The sequence below is a fragment of the Arachis hypogaea genome, chromosome 1, assembly GCF_003086295.3.
Source record: "Arachis hypogaea cultivar Tifrunner chromosome 1, arahy.Tifrunner.gnm2.J5K5, whole genome shotgun sequence".
Taxonomy (NCBI): domain Eukaryota; kingdom Viridiplantae; phylum Streptophyta; class Magnoliopsida; order Fabales; family Fabaceae; genus Arachis; species Arachis hypogaea.
Window position 1 is genome coordinate 84,469,994 of NC_092036.1, and position 14,610 is coordinate 84,484,603.

Genomic DNA, 14,610 nt, shown 5'->3' on the forward strand with positions numbered 1-14,610 from the left:
ACAAACGCAAAAGAATCAAGGGATTCTTTTCCGGCATGATAGAGAACTGACAGATGATTAGCCATGTTGTGACAGAGCATTTAGACCATTTTCACTGAGAGGATGGGATGTAGCCATTGACAATGGTAAGGCCCTACATACAGCTTGCCATGGAAAGGAATAAGAAGGATTGGATGAAGGTAGTAGGAAAGCAGAGATTCAGAAGGAGCACAGCATCTTCATATGCCTATCCGAAATTCCCATCAATAATTTACATAAGTATTTCTATCTTTATTTTCTGTTTATTTATTATTATTATTATTACAAAACTCCATAACCATATATTATTCGCCTAACTGAGAATTTCAAGATGACCATAACTTGCTTCATACCAACAATCTCCGTGGGATCGACCCGTACTCACGTAAGGATTATTACTTGGACGACCCAGTGCACTTGCTGGTTAGTTATGCGAAGTTGTGAAGAAAGTGCTGAGTTATAAACACGCATACCAAGTTGAATGCCATTATTAGAGATCACAATTTCGTGCACCAAGTTTTTGGCACCGTTGCCGGGGATTGTTCGAGTTTGGACAACTGACGGTTCATCTTGTTGCTCAGATTAGGTAATTTTCTTTTTGTTTTGTTTTCAAAAAATTTTCAAAATTTTTTTTCCCTATTTTCGAAAAAAAAACAAAAAAATTAATTAAAAATAAATCATTCTATGGCTTCAGAATTTTTAAGAATGGATTCTAGAGTTTCATGAAGCATGTTGAATCCTAGCTGGCTGTAAAGCCATATCCAAATCCTTTTGGAATGAGACTTCAACTAATCACCTCAATGCATGTAATGCCATCCTAAAGTTGGCTAGCTATTAAGCCATGTCCAACCCTTGGATTGGAGCTTTAGGCTAACATTGAAAGATTCTTGGAATTCTTCTTAAAAATTTTGAATTTGTTATTTTCTTTTTCCTATATATTTTTCAAAAATAATAAAAGAAAGTACAAAAAAATTCATAAAATCATAAAAACCAAAAATATTTTGTAATTCTTGTTTAAGTCTTGTGTCATATTTTAAGTTTGGTGTCAATTGCATATTCATCTTGTTGCATTTTTTCAAAAATTCATGCATTCATAGTGTTCTTCATGATCTTCAAGTTGTTCTTGGTAAGTCTTCTTGTTTGATCTTTAAATTTTCTTGTTTTTTGTTGTATGATGTTTTTCATGTGCATTCATAGTGTCTACACATGAAAGATTTCCAAGTTTGGTGTCTTGCATGTTTTCTTTGCATCAAAAATTTTCAAAAATATGTTCTTGATGTTCATCATGATCTTCAAAGTGTTCTTGGTATTCATCTTGACATTCATAGTGTTCTTGCATGCATCATGTGTTTTGATCCAAAATTTTCATGTTTTAGGTCATAATTGTGTTTTTTTCACTCATCATTAAAAATTTAAAAATAAAAAAATATCTTTTCCTTTTTTCTCTCAAAATTTCGAAAATTTGAGTTGACTTGGTCAAAAAAATTTTAAAATTAGTTATTTCTTGTAAGTCAAGTCAAATTTTCAATTTTTTTAAAAACCTTATCTTTTCAAAACTTTTTCAAAAAATCAAATCTTTTTCATTTTTCTTACTATTTTTCGAAAATTTTAATTTAATTCTTCAAAATCTTTTTCTTATTTTATTTCAAATTTTTGAAACTTAACTAACAAGTAATGTGATTGATTCAAAAATTTAAATTTTGTTACTTTATTGTTAAGAAAGGTTTAATCTTTAAATTCTAGAATCATATCTTTTAGTTTCTTGTTAGTCAAGTAATTAATTTTAATTTTAAAAATTAAATCTTTTCCAACTATATCTTTTTAATCATATCTTTTTTTCATATCTTTTTCAAAATTTTATCTTTTTTAAAAAATTTGATTTCAAAATATCTTCTTATCTTCTTATCTTTTCAAATTTGATTTTCAAATCTTTTTCAACTAACTAATTGACTTTTTGTTTGTTTTTTATCTTTTTCAAAACCACCTAACTACTTTTCCCTCTCTAATTTTTGAAAATTTCTCCTTCCTTTTCAAAATTCTTTTAATTAATTAATTATTTTAAATTTTAATTTTAATTTTATTTCACCTTTAATTTTCGAAAATCATTAACTCCTTTTCAAAAATTATTTTCGAAAACTTCTCTCTCTCATCTTATTCTATTTATTTATTCATTTACTAACACTTTTCTTCATCCCAAATCTCTGCTCCTATCCTCACCCTTGTGTTTGGATTATTCATTCTTCTTCACTCTTATTCCCTCTCTTCTTCTACTAACATAAAGGAATCTCTATACTCTGACAGAGAGGATTTCTCTTCCTTTTCTGTTCTCTTCTTTCTCATACGAGTAGGAACAAGGAAAAAGGCATTCTTGTTGAAGTTGATCCTGAACCTGAAGCATCTCAATTCCTGTCATTGGAGCAAACAATTTTGAGCTGAAACCTCAACTAGTTGATCTAATACAACAAAACTGCAAGTTTCATGGACTTCCATCAGAAGATCCCTACCAGTTTTTAACTGAGTTCTTGCAGATCTGTGAGACTGTTAAGACTAATGGAGTAGATCCTGAAGTCTACAGGCTCATGCTTTTCCCTTTTGCTGTAAGAGAGAGAGCTAGAACATGGTTGGACTCACAACCTAAGGATAGCCTGGACTCTTGGGATAAGCTGGTCACGACCTTCTTGGTTAAATTCTTTCCTCCTCAAAAGTTGAGCAAGCTTAGAGTGGATGTTCAGACCTTCAAGCAAAAAGATGGTGAATCCCTATATGAAACTTGGGAAAGATACAAGTTTTCAGATGACCAAAAAGTGTCCTTCTGACATGTTTTCAGAATGGACCATGATAGATATATTCTATTATGGTCTGTCTGAGTTCTCTAAGATGTCACTGGATCATTCTGTAGGTGGATCCATTCACCTAAAGAAAATGCCTACAAAAGCTCAGGAACTTATTGAAATGGTTGCAAATAACGAATTCATGTACACTTCTGAGAGGACTTCTGTGAATAATGGGACGCCTCAGAGGAAGGGAGTTCTTGAAATTGATGCTCTGAATGCCATATTGGCTCAGAACAAAATGTTGACTCAGCAAGTCAACATGATTTCTCAAAGTCTGAATGGATGGCAAAATACATCCAACAGTACTAAAGAGGCCTCTTCTGAAGAAGAAGCTTATGATCCTAAAAACCCTGCAATGGCAGAGGTAAATTACATTGGTGAACCTTATGGAAACACCTATAATTCTTCATGGAGAAATCATCCAAATTTCTCATGGAAGGATCAACAAAAGCCTCAACAAGGCTTTAATAATGGCGGAAGAAACAGGTTTAGCAATGGCAAGCCTTTTCCATCATCTTCTCAGCAACAGACAGAGAATTCTGAGCAGAGTACATCTAACTTAGCAAATATAGTCTCTGATCTGTCTAAGGCCACTTTAAGCTTCATGAGTGAAACAAGATCCTCCTTAGAAATTTGGAGGCACAAGTGGGCCAGCTGAGTAAGAAAGTCACTGAAACTCCTCCTAGTACTCTCCCAAGCAATACAGAAGAGAATCCAAAGAGAGAGTGCAAGGCTATTGATATAGTCAATATGGCCGAATGCAAGGAGGAAGGGGAGGACGTGAATCCTAATGAGGAAGACCTCATGGGATGTCTCCCAACCAAGAAGGTGTTCCCTATTGAGGACCCAAAGGAATCTGAGGCTCATATAGAGACCATAGAGATTCCATTTAACCTCCTTCTGCCATTCATGAGCTCTGAAGACTATTCTTCCTCTGAAGAGGATGAAGATGTAACTGTAGAGCACGTTGCTCAAAATCTAGGAGCTATCATGAAGCTGAATGCCAAGTTGTTTGGTAATGAGACTTGGGAAGGTGAACCTCCCTTGCTCATTGGTGAACTAGATACATGGGTTCAGCAAACTTTACCTCAAAAGAAACAAGATCCTGGTAAATTCTTAATACCCTGTACCATAGGCACCATGACCTTTGAAAAGGCTCTGTGTGACCTAGGGTCAGGCATAAATCTTATGCCACTCTCTGTTATGGAGAAGCTGGGGATCATTGAGGTACAACCTGCTGATGAGCGGATAATTTATACGCTTTTTGGCATTGTTTTTAGGTAGTTTTTAGTAAGTTTAAGCTACTTTCAGGGATATTTTCATTACTTTTTATGTTAAATTCACATTTCTGGACTTTACTATGAGTTTGTGTGTTTTTCTGTGATTTCAGGTAATTTCTGGCTGAAATTGAGGGAGTTGAGCAAAACTCTGATAGGAGACTGACAAAGGACTGCTGATGCTGTTGGAATCTGACCTCCCTGCACTCAAAATGGATTTTCTGGAATATATAATAGTCCATACTTTATTCGGGAATTGACGACGTAAAGTGGCGCTCAACGCCAAGTACATGCTGCTGTCTGGAGTTAAACGCCAGAAACACGTCGCAACCCAGAGTTGAACGCCCAAAACACGTTATAACTTGGCGTTCAACTCCAAGAGAAGCCTCAGCTCGTGGATAGATCAAGCTCAGCCCAAACATACACCAAGTAGGCCCCGGAAGTGGATTTATGCATCAATTACTTACTCATGTAAACCCTAGTAGCTAGTTTAGTATAAATAAGACTTTTTACTAGTGTATTAGTTGTCTTTTGACCATTCGGTCTTTTGATCATTCAGGGGGCTGGCCTCTCGGCCATGCCTGAACCTTTCACTTATGTATTTTCAACGGTGGAGTTTCTACACACCATAGATTAAGGGTGTGGAGCTCTGCTGTACCTCAAGTTTCAATACAATTACTATTACTTTCTATTCAATTCTCTTTTATTCTTATTCCAAGATATACGTTGCACAACACTTTGATGAATGTGATGATCCGTGACACTCATCATCATTCTCACCTATGAACGTGCGTGATTGACAACCACTTTCGTTCTACTCTAGGCCGGGCGCATATCTCTTAGATTCCCCAACAGAATCTTCGTGGTATAAGCTAGATAGATGGCGGCATTCATGGGGATCCGGAAAGTCTAACCTTGTCTGTGGTATTCCGAGTAGGATCCCGGGAATCCGGAAAGTCTAACCTTATTTGTGGTATTCTGAGTAGGATTCTGGTATTGAATGACTGTGATGAGCTTCAAACTCCTGAAGGCTGAGCGTTAGTGACAGAGGCAAAAGAATCAATGGATTCTATTCCAACTTGATTGAGAACCGACAGATAATTAGCCGTGCTGTGACAGAGCATTTGGACCATTTTCACTGAGAGGATGGGATGTAGCCATTGTCAAGGGTGATGCCTCTAGACGATTAGCCGTGCAATGACAGTGCATAGGACCATTTTCCCGAGAGGATTAAAAGTAGCCATTGATGATGGTGATGCCCTACACACAGCTTGCCATGGAAAGGAGTAAGAAGGATTGGATGAGAGCAATAAGAAAGTAGAGATTCAAAAGGATTCTAGCATCTCCACACGCCTATCTGAAATTCCCACTATTGATTTACATAAGTATTTCTATCCCTTTTTATTTTATTTATCTTTTAAATTATCTAATCCAATTACATTTGACCCTATGAATCCACTTAACTGAGATTTACAAGGTGACCATAGCTTGCTTCATACCAACAATCTCTGTGGGATCGACCCTTACTCACGTAAGGTATTACTTGGATGACCCAGTACACTTGCTGGTTAAGTTGAACGGAGTAATGATCACACCAGGGATTATTAAGATCCCAATTTATCACACCATGATCTCTTTGGGGTATTTTTGATTTCACACAAATACAAAGAGACCAATTTTGAGGATCACAATTTCGTCCACCAAGTTTTTGGCGCCGTTGCCGGGGATTGTTCGAGTATGAACAACTGACGGTTCATCTTGTTGCTCAGATTAGGTAATTTTCTTTTCAAAAATCTTTTTCAAAATTTTTCTTTTCTTTTTCATTTTTCGAAACTTTATTTTCGAAAAAATTAATAAAAATCCAAAAAATTAATAAAATCATAAAAATCAAAAATATTTTGTGTTTCTTGTTTGAGTCTTGTGTCATGTTTTAAGTTTGGTGTCAATTGCATGCTTTAAAAATTTTTCTTGTATTTTTCGAAAATTCATGCATTCATGGTGTTCTTCATGATCTTCAAGTTGTTCTTGGTAAGTCTTCTTGTTTGATCTTGATGATTTCTTGTTTTGTGTTGTTTGTTGTTTTTCATATGCATTTTTTGTTTGTTAGAGTCAATGCATTAAAGAATTCTAAGTTTGGTGTCTTGCATGTTTTCTTTGCATCAAAAATTTTTCAAAATTATGTTCTTGATGTTCATCATGATCTTTAAAGTGTTCTTGGTGTTCATCTTGACATTCATAGTGTTCTTGCATGCATCTTCTGTTTTGATCCAAAATTTTCATGTTTTGGGTCATGTTTGTGTTTCTCTCTCTCATAATAAAAAAAATTCAAAAATCAAAAAAATATATTTTCCTTATTTTTCTCCAAATTTTTTAAAATTTGAGTTGACTTAGTCAAAAAATTTTAAAATTAGTTGTTTCTTACAAGTCAAGTCAAATTTTCAATTTTAAAAATCTTATCTTTTCACAATCTTTTTCAAAAATCATATCTTTTCAATTTTATCTTTGTTTTTTTCGAAAATTTCAAAAATATTTTTCAAAATATTTTCAAAATCTTTTTCTTATCTTTATATCATATTTTCGAAAATTCACTAATAATTAATGTGATTGATTCAAAAATTTGAAGTTTGTTACTTTCTTGTTAAGAAAGGTTCAATCTTTAAGTTCTAGAATCTTATCTTGTAGTTTCTTGTTAGTGAAGTAAGTAATTTCAAATTTTTGAATTAAATCATTTTATCTTTTATCATATCTTTTTCAAAAATTTTATCTTTTTCAAAATTTGATTTCAAAATATCTTATCTAACTTCTTATCTTCTTATCTTTTTCAAATTTGATTTTAATATCTTTTTCAATCAACTAACTAACTTTTTGTTTGTCTCCGATATTTTTCAAAACCAACTAACTACCTATCCCTCTCTATTTTTCGAAAATACTTCTCTCTTTTTCAAAAATTCTTTTTAATTGTTTTAAATTTTAATTTTAATTATATCTTATCTCTGATTTTTGAAGATCACTAACCACTTTTTCAAAATTATTTTCAAAATTCTCCATCTCTTTTCTTATTCTATTTAATTATTTATTTACTAACACTTATCTTCACCTCTCTTCATCTAAAAATCCGAACCCAATCTATCCCTTGAGTTTGGATTCTTCACTTTTCTTTCTTCTACCCTTTTCTTCTTCTACTAACATAAAGGAATCTCTATACTGTGACATAGAGGATTCCTCTTTCTTTTCTTGTTTTCTTCTCTTTCATATGAGCAGGAACAAGGATAAAGGCACTCTTGTTGAAATTGATCCAGAACCTGAAAGGACTCTGAAAAAAAATAAGAGAAGCTAAGTTACAACAATCTAAAGGTAACCTTCAGAAAGATTAGAACAAGAGAAGGAGATGGCAGCCGAAAATAATAATAATGCAAGGAGAATGCTTGGTGACTTCACAAAGCCAACGTCCAAATTTGATGGAAGAAGCATCTCCATTCCTGCCATTGGAGCCAATAACTTTGAGCTGAAACCTCAGCTAGCTGCTTTAATGCAACAAAACTGCAAGTTTTATGGACTTCCATCTGAAGATCCTTATCAGTTTTTAACTGAGTTCTTGCAGATCTGTGAGACTGTAAAGACGAATGGAGTTGATCCTGAAGTCTACAGACTCATGCTTTTCCCTTTTGCTGTAAGATACAAAGCTAGAATATGGTTGGATTCACAACCCAAGGATAGCCTGGACTCCTGGGATAAGCTGGTCACTGCCTTTTTGGATAAATTCTTTCCTCCTCAAAAGCTGAGCAAGCTGAGAGTGGATGTTCTAACCTTCAAACAAAAAGATGGTGAATCCCTCTATGAAGCTTGGGAAAGATACAAGCAGCTGACCAAAAGATGTCCATCTGACATGTTTTCAGAATGGACCATATTAGATATATTCTATTATGGCCTATCTGAATTTTTGAAAATGTCATTGGACCATTCTGCAGGTGGATCTATTCACCTAAAGAAAATGCCTGAAGAGGCTCAAGAACTCATTGACATGGTTGCAAACAACCAATTCATGTACACTTCTGAGAGGAATTCCGTGAATAATGGGATACCTCAGAAGAAAGGAGTTCTTGAAATTGATGCTCTGAATGCCATATTGGCTCAGAACAAAGTGTTGACTCAGCAAGTAAACATGATCTCTCAAAGTCTGAATGGATGGCAATATGCATCCAACAGTACTAAGGAGGCAGCTTCTGAAGAAGCTTATGATCCTGAGAACCCTGCAATGGCAGAGGTTAATTACATGGGTGAACCTTATGGAAACACCTATAACGCATCATGGAGAAATCATCCAAATTTCTCATAGAAGGATCAACAAAAGCCTCAACAAGGCTTTAACAATGGTGGACGCAATAGGCTGAGCAATAGCAAGCCTTTTCCATCATCTTCTCAGCAATAGATAGAGAATTTTGAACAAAACACTTCTAATTTAGCCAACCTAGTCTCTGATCTGTCAAAGGACACTTTCAGTTTCATGAGTGAAACAAGATCCTCCATCAAAAATTTGGAGGCACAAGTGGGCCAGCTGAGTAAGAAAGTCATTGAAACTCCTCCCAGTATTCTCCCAAGCAATACATAAGAGAATCCAAAAGGAGAGTGCAAGGCCATTGATATAATCAATATGGCCGAATGCACAAGGGAGGAGGAGGACGAAAATCCTAGTGAGGAAGACCTCCTGGGACGTCCCTCAAGCAAGAAGGAATTTCCTATTGAGGATCCAAAGGAATCTGAGGCTCATATAGAGACCATAGAGATTCCATTATATCTCCTTCTGCCATTCATGAGCTCTGAAGACTATTCTTCCTCTGAAGAGGATGAAGATGTGACTGGAGAGCAAGTTGCTCAATATTTAGGAGCTATCATGAAGCTGAATGCCAAGTTGTTTGGTAATGAGACTTAGGAAAGTGAACCTCCATTGCTCATTAGTGAACTAGATACCTGGATTCAGCAAGCTCTACCTCAAAAGAAACAAGATCCTGGCAAGTTCTTAATACCTTGTACCATAGGCACCATGACCTTTGAAAAGGCTCTATGTGATTTGGGATCAGGGATAAATCTTATGCCACTCTCTGTAATGGAGAAGCTGGGGATCATTGAGGTATAACCTGCCTTGTTCTCATTACAATTGGCAGACAAGTCATTGAGACAAGCTTATGGAATAGTGGAGGACGTGTTAGTAAAGGTTGAAGGCCTTTACATCCCTGCTAATTTCATAATCTTAGACACTAGGAAGGAAGAGGATGAATGCATCATCCTTGGAAGACCTTTCCTAGCCAGAGCGGGAGCTGTGATAGATGTCAACAGAGGTGAATTAGTCCTTCAATTGAATGGGGACTACCTTGTGTTTAAGGCACATGGCCATCCCTCTATGACAAAAGAGAGTAAGCATGAAGAGCTTCTCTCAGTTCAGAGTCAAGAAGAGCCCCCACAGTCAAACTCTAAGTTTGGTGTTGGGACTTGATGAGCGGATAATTTATACGCTTTTTGGCATTGTTTTTAATATGTTTTTAGTATGATCTAGTTAGTTTTTAGTATATTTTTATTAGTTTTTAGTTAAAATTCACTTTTCTGGACTTTACTATGAGTTTGTGTCTTTTTCTGTGATTTCAGGTATTTTCTGGCTGAAATTGAGGGTCCTGAGCAAAAATCTGATTTAGAGACTGAGAAGGACTGCAGATGCTGTTGGATTCTGACCTCCCTGCACTCGAAGTGGATTTTATGGAGCTACAGAAGCCCAATTGGCGCGCTCTCAACGGCATTGGAAAGTAGACATCCTGGGCTTTCCATCAATGTATAATAGTCCATACTTTGCCCAAGATTTGATGGCTCAAACTGGCGTTGCAAATCAGCATCAGAATTTCTAGCGTTTAACGCTGGAACTGGCATAAAACTTGGAGTTAAACGCCCAAACTGGCACCAAAGCTGGCGTTTAACTCCAGAAAAGGTCTCTACACGAAAAGTATCAATGCTCAACCCAAGAACACACCAAGTGGGCCCCGGAAGTGGATTTTTACGTCATTCACTCATTCCTGTATACCCTAGGTTACTAGCTTACTATTAATAGGATCTTTTGACATTGTATCTGTACCTCATGACACTTTACACGTTTCTTTGCGTACTTTCCACGGCATGAGTCTCTAAACCCCATGGTTGGGGGTGAGGAGCTCTGCTGTGTCTTGATGGATTAATGCAATTACTACTATTTTTCATTCAATCATGCTTGCTTCCATTCTAAGATATCACTTGTTCTTAACCCGGATGAATGTGATGATCCGTGACACTCATCATCATTCTCAACTATGAACGTGTGCCTGACAACCACCTCCGTTCTACCTTAGATTAAGTAGATATCTCTTGGATTCTTTAATCAGAATCCTCATGGTATAAGCTAGAACTGATGGCGGCATTCAAGAGAATCCGTAAGGTCTAAACCTTGTCTGTGGTATTCTGAGTAGGATTCAATGATTGAATGACTGTGACGAGCTTCCAACTCTTGAAGGGGGGCGTTAGTGACAGACACAAAAGAATCACTGAATTCTATTCCGGCCTGATTGAGAACCGACAGATGGATAGCCGTGCCGTGACAGGGTGCGTTGAACATTTCCACTGAGAGGATGGGAGGTAGCCACTGACAACGGTGAAACCCTTGCATACAGCTTGCCATGGAAGGAGCCTTGCGTGTTTGAAGAAGAAGACAGTAGGAAGCAGAGATTTAGAAGATGGAGCATCTCCAAAACCTCAACCTATTCTCTATCACTGCAAAACAAGTACTTATTTCATGTTCTTTTACTTTTCACAATCAATCCTGATAATTTCTGATATCCTGACTAAGATTTACAAGATAACCATAGCTTGATTCAAGCCGACAATCTCCGTGGGATCGACCCTTACTCACGTAAGGTATTACTTGGATGACCCAGTGCACTTGCTTGTTAGTTGTGCGGGGTTGCAAAAGTGTGATTGCAATTTCGTGCACCAAGTTTTTGGCGCCGTTGCCGGGGATTGTTCGAGTTTGGACAACTGACGGCTTATCTTGTTGCTTAGATTAGGACTGTTTATTTTTGTTGGTTTAGAGTCTTTTAGTTGAGTCTAGTTCATATTTTAGGTTTGGTGTCAATTGCATGCTTTTGTTTTCTTTTAGTTTTTCGAATTTGCATGTCCTTAGTCTCTTTTTGATCTTTAAAAATTCTAAGTTTGGTGTCCTCTTTGTGTTTTTCCCTTAAAAATTTTCGAAAAAATTAGTGTTTGATTTTCTAAAAATTTTAAGTTTGGTGTCATTTTGTTGTTTTTCTCTTTCCTCTTTTCAAAAATCAAATCTTTTTCATAAAAATTTTTCAATCATATCTTTCGAATTGCTAATCTCAAATAACTAATTGATTCAGTTCTCAATTTTCTTTGATCTTATTTTCTTTTTGATTTTCGATTTTTTTTATTTTAATTTCCTTTTATTTTATTTTATTTTATTTTTTTCGGTTAATTCAAAAAAAAAAAACAAAATTTATCTATCTGCAATCCATACCATTTCCCTTTATCCATTATGGACCTAAGTGGGATTGATCAGTCCAAAAGAACTCTGGGGTCATATGCTAACCCCATTACAGCTGCATATGGGAGTAGCATCTGTACACCTCCCATCAAAGCAAGCAGCTTTGAGCTAAATCCTCAACTCATTATCATAGTGCAGCAAAATTGCCAGTATTCCAGTCTTCCACAGGAAGAGCCTACTGAGTTTCTGGTACAGTTCTTACAAATTGCTGACACAGTACATGATAAAGAGGTGGATCAGGATGTCTACAGACTATTATTGTTTCCATTTGCTGTAAAAGATCAAGCTAAAAGGTGGTTGAATAACCAACCTACAGCAAGCATAAAGACATGGAAACAGTTATCAGACAAATTCCTGAATCACTTTTACCCTCCAAAAAGGATGACACAGCTAAGGCTGGACATTCAAGGCTTTAAACAAGAGGGTAATGAATCCCTTTATAATGCCTGGGAGAGGTATAGAGGTATGCTAAGAAAATGCCCCTCTGAAATGTTTTCAGAGTGGATACAGTTAGACATCTTCTACTATGGGCTTACAGAAAAAGCTCAGATGTCTTTAGACCACTAAGCTGGTGGATCTATACACATGAGGAAGACAATTGAATAGGCTCAAGAGCTTATAGACACTGTTGCTAGAAACCAATATTTGTACTCTAGCAATGAGTTCTCTCCAAAGGAGGAAGTCATGGCACTAGCCACTGATCCTAATCCTCAAGAATAGATGATTGAGCTTAATCAACAAGTGCTCCTAATGACAGAACAGTTAGCAGAATTTAAAGAGATGCTCCATGAAACTACAGTTGCTAACAAGAACATAGAACTGCAGTTGAATCAAGCAAAACAGCAAATATCTAAACAGATAACAGAGGAATGTCAAGTAGTTCAACTGAGGAGTGGGAAGACACTGAATAACACTGCTCAAAAGAGCAAAAAGCCGAATAAGGAACAATTGACAGAGGATAACCAAACCACTGTTCAAAATCCCTCTGAGGACAGTAAGAGCCCAGAGAGGAACACCTTTGGCGTTCAAACGCCAGAAAAGGGGGGAAAGCTGGCGTTAAACACCCATTCCCTGCCCAGTTCTGGCGTTCAAACGCCAGAAAAGGGGGAAAAGTTGGCGTTAAACGCCCATTTTCCACCCAATCCTGGCGTTCAGACGCCAAGGGAAGATCAGACACCTGAGAGTGCTGACAGTAATCCCTCTAACAAGGCTTCTTCAACCACTTCTGTAAGGAATACACCTGCAGCATCTAAGGTTGAAGAATATAAAGCAAAGATGCCTTATCCTCAAGAACTCCGCCAAGCGGAACAGGATAAGCAATTTGCCCGCTTTGCAGACTATCTAAGGACTCTTGAAATAAAGATTCCGTTTGCAGAGGCACTTGAGCAAATACCTTCTTATGCTAAGTTCATGAAAGAAATCTTAAGTCATAAGAAGGATTGGAGAGAAACTGAAAAAAGTATTTCTCATTGAAGAATGCAGTGCAGTCATTCTGAAAAGCTTACCAGAAGAGCTTCAGGATCTAGGAAGCTTTATGATACCATGCACATTAGAAGGTGCTTGCACCAAGACGGCCCTATGTGATCTTGGAGCAAGCATCAATCTAATACCTGCATCCACTATCAGAAAGCTTGGGTTGACTGGAGAAGTCAAACCAACCCGGATATGCCTCCAACTTGCTGATGGCTCCATTAAATATCCATCAGGCATAATAGAGGATATGATTGTCAAGGTTGGGCCATTCACCTTTCCAACTGACTTTGTAGTGCTGGAAATGGAGGAGCACAAGAGTGCAACTCTCATTCTAGGAAGACCTTCCCTAGCAACTAGACGAACTCTCATTGATGTGCAAAAAGGGGAAGTAACCCTGAGAGTCAATGAGGATGAGTTCAAGTTGAATGCTGTAAAAGCTATGCAGCACCCAGACACACCAAATGACTGCATGGGCGCTGACATTATTGACTCTCTGGTAGAAGAGATCAATATGACTAAAAGCCTAGAATCAGAGCTTGAGGACATCTTCAAGGATGCTCAACCTGATCAAGAAGAACTAGAGGAAACAAAGGAATTTTTTAAAATTCCTCAGGAGGAGGATAAGCCTCCCAAACCTGAACTCAAACCACTACCACCATCCCTGAAATATGCATTTCTGGGAGAGGGTGAAACTTTTTCCAGTGATTATAAGCTCTGCTTTAAATCCACAGGAAGAGGAAGCACTGATTCAAGTGCTAAGGACACACAAGACAGCTCTTGGGTGGTCCATACGTGACCTTAAGGGCATTAGCTCAGCTAAATGCATGCACAAGATCCTGTTGGAGGATAATACCAAACCAGTGGTCCAACCACAAAGGAGGCTAAATCCAGCCATGAAGGAGGTGGTGCAGAAAGAGGTCACTAAATTACTGGAAGCTGGGATTATTTATCCTATTTCTGACAGCCCCTGGGTGAGCCCTGTCCAAGTTGTCCCCAAAAAGGGAGGCATGACAATGGTTCATAATGAAAAAAATGAACTGGTTCCTACAAGAACAGTCACAAGGTGGCGTATGTGTATTGACTACAAAAGGCTCAATACAGCCACCAGAAAGGATCATTTTCCTTTACCATTCATAGACCAAATGCTAGAAAGACTAGCTGGTCATGATTATTGCTGCTTTTTGGATGGCTATTCAGGTTACAACCAAATTGCAGTAGATCCTCAGGACCAAGAGAAAACAGCATTTACTTGCCCTTCTGGCGTTTTTGCCTACAGGAGGATGCCTTTTGGTCTGTGTAATGCTCCTGCAACCTTTCAGAGATGCATGTTATCCATCTTCTCTGATATGGTGGAGAAATTCCTGGAAGTCTTCATGGATGACTTCTCAGTATATGGAGACTTATTCAGCTCCTGTCTTAATCACCTAGCACT

General features: G+C 37.2%; 1 non-coding gene across 1 annotated transcript; it reads right to left on the reverse strand.

Annotated features, from left to right (window-relative positions):
- Positions 1–7,913: 7,913 nt before the first annotated feature.
- Positions 7,914–8,017, reverse strand: LOC112714460 (small nucleolar RNA R71). Its single transcript, XR_003159273.1, has one exon. It is a non-coding gene; the product is annotated as a small nucleolar RNA R71 (small nucleolar RNA).
- Positions 8,018–14,610: the final 6,593 nt, after the last annotated feature.